The 6118-nt window shown below is 42.4% G+C and overlaps 1 long non-coding RNA gene across 1 annotated transcript; it reads left to right on the top strand.

The window, feature by feature from the left end:
• Window positions 1-399: 399 nt before the first annotated feature.
• LOC123066772 (uncharacterized) lies at window positions 400-3527 on the top strand. Its single transcript, XR_006431435.1, has 6 exons — window positions 400-476; window positions 597-685; window positions 1352-1443; window positions 2490-2674; window positions 2753-2850; window positions 3442-3527. It is a non-coding gene; the product is annotated as an uncharacterized lncRNA (long non-coding RNA).
• The last annotated feature ends 2591 nt before the right edge of the window (window positions 3528-6118 follow it).

Below are 6118 nucleotides of genomic sequence, written 5' to 3'. Positions count from 1 at the left end.
TTTAGAATACAACTGTTGATAGCCTCTCTGCTCTATATTTTGAAATGTATAATCCTTGGGTGATGTTTAGGTCTAGATGTTGGTATTTTCATCCATAAAAAACCATGAAGTTGTATGTGCATTTCCTGCTATGCATCTCTGCCGATATTTGATTGATGCACCTTTTTCTGTATGCCCAGTTTTGCGCCCCGTGTGTTGTTCAGGTGTTGAGGGCCATTTTCCTTATGTAGGCTCGGATGCATGGTGCGAGGCAGTAATAGCGGCAGTGGATCGAGAGAAGTGGAGAAGAGGGTTCCTCCAAGCTCCATCCATGAATGACGCCGGTCCAATGCTCAGGTAAATTTTTGCTCTTCCTTCATTTCTTCATCTTCAGTTGAAGAATCATCCCTCTACTGTCTTCTCGAAGGGTGGCATGCGGCAATGTCTGGGACCAGCGAGGAAGATGACCGGTGTACATCCTTTGGTATAAAGTTGAAGTAAGCTCTAAGCACCACTAAGCCTACCTTGCACTTGCTACATCTGTTTTTTTGTTAGTTACATACTTCCCTACTTCTCTTGGGTTATGAGGGTGATCTTATATGTGTTGCACTGGTCAGGACATGGTGAGTCTTGTGGCGCGAAGCCAACAACACGCAGCGGCAAGTCGAGCACACTGGCCTGAGCCGCAATACACCAACACCATCAGGTTCGCTTCCTTCCTTGCTTGATTCACAAGTGTGAGCCAAATAATTATATCCATAGTGGAATGAGTTTCTTTTCTGACATAATATACTTTGATCAGTGTCTTGAAACTTCAGATTGGAGATTTCTAGCTAGAGAAAGAGAATAAAATTCTTATACTAATATCACTGTTACAAGCTCAACACAGTAGGAAGAATTGCAAGGATTTGGATGAAAATTTTGAATACTTTTCAGATTGAACGGGTCATATACTAAAGCAAACAATGTAATGTTTTGTAGGAGTTCGAATTATTCTGTACCTCAAGGTGAACCAATCTATCCCCGGAGAGCATATTTTTCTTAATTCTACAATAGAGGATGTCGTGTTTTCCATTTTTGCTTTAATGTGGGCTGGTTAGGCTGTTTTGGTTTTAATGCCTGGCCATAGAGAGAGGAACAACGGACATTGAGGATTGCGGTGGCTGATTTTTTAATTTGTGTTTGCCTCAAGGATTCTCATTTATCTTAACTTCCATTTACTCAAGACAATTACAACATTGGTAGAGAAACTTCTATTTTGTTCTGTTCTTTGTTATATGATACGGCCCAACAGAACTGAAGCAACTAATTTATTCATGAAAATGGTTGGTTTAAATCTCGAAAGCTCATACCGAGATGGCTTTTTTCACAGCTTCATGACGAAGTAAAATAAAAGCTTATGACAGAAGAAACATGCTTTGATAGGCGTCCTTGTCGACCTCGCAGTCTCCAACCCATCCTTAGGTATTGCAGCTCCTTCCAATCCAGTTCACTCCTTTTTGACAATTCCCTTACATGAGCCTTGGAGATATGCACTGAATCGGCTAATGTTTGCTCTGGGAATTTCCTTTTGTAGAGAGGATGTCTTGCCGAATGTAGTTTTTAGTTCTTGATCTTTTTTATACAAGATATCTAAATACTGTAATGACTCTTGCTGGGACGAAGGTTGTCATATAAAGGGAAAACTTTAGAAGTTACGCGACGTAATTTAAATCATGTGCAACTTGTTTGCTTCCTTGTTGTTTTATTGCATTCGAGATCTTTACTATTTTCACCGTCGAAAATGTAGAGCAGATCTTTAGTATCTTGAATTATCAGTTAAATTTGTTAGTTGTGAGATGCATATGATTCTGCCTTCATTCACAACCATTCATGTGGATTATTCGGTTTGGTTGGTCGTTGTTGGTACTTTCATGCCATCTGATTATGTGCTAGAGTGCTTCCGAACTGTGTGTGGGGCCGGGTGTTGTCGGCTAGACCTGGGCGCCCTCGCGAGCGACTTGCTATCTAACCCATCCATAGGTTTTCCCTCTCTTTGATTTTCCTGTCCAAGTCCATGATTTGGTTTATCTTGGTTGGCGTGCTTTTTTATGTTACCTTGGTGGTCGATGCAATGAGAGGGCAAATGCAAGGCAAGATGACATTATATAGGTTGTCCTGTGAGTTAGAATATCCATGTGCTACTTATTGTGGTGCGGCATTAAGCATGTTGATTGATTCTGAAGCATGAGTAAACTGTAGTAAGTTGTGTGTACAGATTCCTGATTATTCTGTATGACCCTCTATTTTTTTCCTTTATGATCCTCTTTATTGTGGTGCGACACCAAGCTTGGGTTATTTACTTGCTTCCACTGTGATTTCTAGGGAGGGCACTTTATTGATTTCTCAAACCTTGGATCTAGACATGTAAATAGTTAAATGATTATTTTGCTTTTCGATTAAATATGATACTAACTAAACCTGTCTATCTTATACAAGCTGCAATCTATTCTGAAAATTTTGTTTATAAGGTACCATCAGCTATGACCCTAATGGACCCCGAATAAAAAGGAGAAAACATTTGACACTTATCATGGCCAACCATGAAACCGTGTTTCAGAAACTGCATCATAGCACATATTTCAACAATCGTTTCCTGGTTTGTAATATGTACTAGCCTTCTGAAAAAGACTGAGGCTGCACTTGTTCCTGCCAGGTACTTGTAACAAATATTTACTAACTTTTGTTCTTTCGATCATATAATAAAAGTTTCATGTCTCTTAATAAATTTCAGGTTGTCATGTTACAAAAAGGCCTATCTACAAATAGGTGGACAAGATAAAACATTAAAAATAGACTAGAGCACTTTCCATCTCCATTGATAAGAAATAGGTGAAAAGAAATTAAACTTACTCTTTTCCTTCCTTGTGTAAACATCTTGTGCTGCTATGTAGAAGAGGTATAATCTTTTTATATGGTGAATCATGAAGAAACTGATAGCATAGTGCTATCATCTATGGTATTGGTGAATAGTAGTCATAGTGGTTTAGGATAGTTTTTCATGTGTTGGCTAATTGGTTATTGGTTGTAATTGTCAGTTTCTCTTCACATATGAATCATGCATACTTGCTGGTGGGTGATCCAAAAATGATCTCAACCAATAAAACTTTTAGCAAGTATGTAAGAATTGGAGTTCTGGATATGGATAGCAGACTACTTTTGATGGTACTCAGTTTCTTGAATCCTGTACATTTCGCAAAAATAATATATTGCTTTCGATGTTTTGGATTTTACCATGTGAGTGCCTCTGAAGAGATTGTTTAATTGCTTTCTTATGCTTCCACCTATTTTCTTCCAGAATGATGATGTGCTTTCTGCTAGAATTGTACACTATGGTATTGACAAGCATGAATTATTTGCTTTCCTCACATACAGTCGTAAGACTTATCAACTTGATCATAGTTTTCTCCTTTTATTTGTTAGTGGCATGATTGAAGGGCGAGACTACCAGCTGGTGAAGGAGAGGATGTATTCGGCGTGTCCTGAAGAGGTAGTCCACGAACCGGCAATGGAGGAAATAAGGTAGACATGGCAATAGCAGCAAGTACGTCAAGTGCTAGGGATGTGGATATGGTGTGGCATAAATAGGTAGTCCACAAACCTCTGCTAGGTGCTCCTCTCTCATTTCTTGCATCCTCTGGGGATATTCCTTCATTATTTGGTTACCTGTCAATGCTCGGTCCTATTTCCCACCTTGTGCTTTGACTTCTTGCATTTTTTCCCTCTAAGTTATTAGGCTACTGCTGCCTGGTTTGCCCATGATGAACCACTAATTATGATGCACTGCTGGCTGGTCTGCCTTTTTTATGCTTTTTTAGTGACAACATTCAGACTTAATGTTTATTACTTCATTCCAGAGTTTTAAATTAAGACATCGCTTTCAATTTATATGGTCTTCTGAAGTTTCACCTTCCCTTTGTCATATTGGTTTGATCAAATCAATGGGAAGCCGGCATTACTTTGATGTACTGGCTTACAGTCTTATTAAGTACTCCCACTTTAAACTAATACAAGAGCTTTTAGATGACCGCTTACTTTTTACATCACTAAAATAGTGATCTAAAAGGTCTTACATCTTAGCGCACATTTAACTACGTTATTTGCTGTAGTATTGCGGATGTACCGCAGAATAAAGCAGTCCTCCATTTTTCTTCTCTGCAGGCTGATGTTCTTGCTCAGTATAAGCCAACAATGGAGAAACTGATCAAACTATCTTTCATGATCAGTTACACACCAAGCCTATATTTTTGCTGCTTCTACATGTTGCTGTGATGGTCATTCGGCCCATTTTCTTGAACCTGCACTACAACGAGAGATCTGGGCTGCTTCTTTGTGGCTTCCAAACTTGAAATGTTTGTTTGGAAGTTAGTTTAGTTTTTTGTTGTGGATTCACAGCTTCTCACATGTACCAACCTCTTATACCTTTCGATTTCCAAAGAAACTAAAAGAAGATATGGTGGTATGGTCTCAATAGTACAACTTAAAGCCTTCCATCCTTTATATTTTCTTTGAAATTTGCTCTTGAAGAATCATTTATCTATGTTTGATCCGGTGAGAAAAGGCGTCTTCCAAGCAGAGGATGCGGGAGTGTTGGCCACATTTGATTTTCGACTTGAGTGTCTAAATATTCTCACAATACTTGGCTCCCTCTCGGCCTTTGCGCCATTGGCGCAACGAGTCATCTAGTAATAATAATGGACGGAAGCTTTCATAGTTCTCCACAAATCATCCCTTTATATCCATTGATTTTGTGTTAACCATAAAGATCGACGGTTGAGATTCAAAAGGCCGCTCTATGGAAAAAAAATCATAAGTTTTCTAATAAGATCCTAACGTGCATCTATTTTTTTCTCGGTAATGCCTTTCGCCGATTCTTCTTTCCTTTAAAATTCATACAAGCCCATGTCCATTTCCATCATGTATCGTATACAACTAGGAAAGAATCTTGCTACCGGATAAGATACAGACTCGACACACTATAAAGCTAACCTAACACCGCCAACAAGGTTCATAGAGATCCTCGACGTGAGTCAGGAGGTAGGTTTAGAGCAGGAGGCACGCCGTGTTCACGGTGAGGTCGGAGGCTCGGAGCAGACCATTTGTGACCACGGCCGCAGCAAGGTCGTGCGCACTAACGGAACAGGGCTCGATGCCGACGGCCAAACATATGCCGACGGCCCCCGTCGGCCTACTCCATGCTATGCCGACAGCTAGGTCCAGGCCGTTGGCATACAATGGCCGTCGGGCTATCCCCTGCTACGCCGACGGCCCCCGTCGACAAAGAACAACCGTCGGCTTAGCCCTGGCTACGCCTACAGCTCCCGTCGGCATACACGGGCCGTCGGCATAGCTACGGGCCCGGAGACCACGCTCGTGACGGGCGGCTAACGTCGTCGAATCTATGCCGATGGCGGAGACGGGCGGCCGTCGGCATAGATGACATGTCATCGGTCCGCGGCGCACCGTCCATTTGCCCTGGCCGCAGCTATGCTGTCATATCTATATTTTTTTGCATAACAATTTTTTATGTTTTTTACATATTATTATTTGATTAACTTACATGTAGCATGTGTTAATATAAGCATACATACATTATTTTTCGGTTCTATATGGAGGGGTGTGACCCCCCTCACGGACGGCGGCGCCGCCGGCCGGCACCTGGAGGGGGGAACAGCCGCATCGGGTCTATACGGAGGGGACATTGCTCCCAAGTGTTTCTATATATGGGATGACCTACCACAACCGGGTAGTGTGGTGGCATGTCTGAAGAGGCGACACGCATCTCCGAGGTGTGGCCCTCCTCACAGACGGCGCCGCCGCCGACACCCGGAGGGGGAAACGGTCGCGTTGGGTCTACATGGACGGGATCTTGCTGTGGGTTTGGCCCGGGTGTTGCTCCAAATTGTTCCTATGGGCTGACCTAACACAACTGGGTGGAGAGGTCCACTGGTCAAAGTCCATCCATGGAAAGTCAAAGGGCTAGATCTCGTGGTCAACCGCTCCAGAGTTAGGCGGGACGGGGGCCCTGGGTGTAGCAATGCCACCGGAGCGTCGCACCGGGCCCTCATACATGCGAGAAGGTGTGGTGGCATGTCTGAAG

This window comes from Triticum aestivum, chromosome 3B (assembly GCF_018294505.1).
Source record: "Triticum aestivum cultivar Chinese Spring chromosome 3B, IWGSC CS RefSeq v2.1, whole genome shotgun sequence".
Lineage (NCBI taxonomy): Eukaryota > Viridiplantae > Streptophyta > Magnoliopsida > Poales > Poaceae > Triticum > Triticum aestivum.
This window is presented reverse-complemented; position numbering and strand designations above follow the sequence as displayed.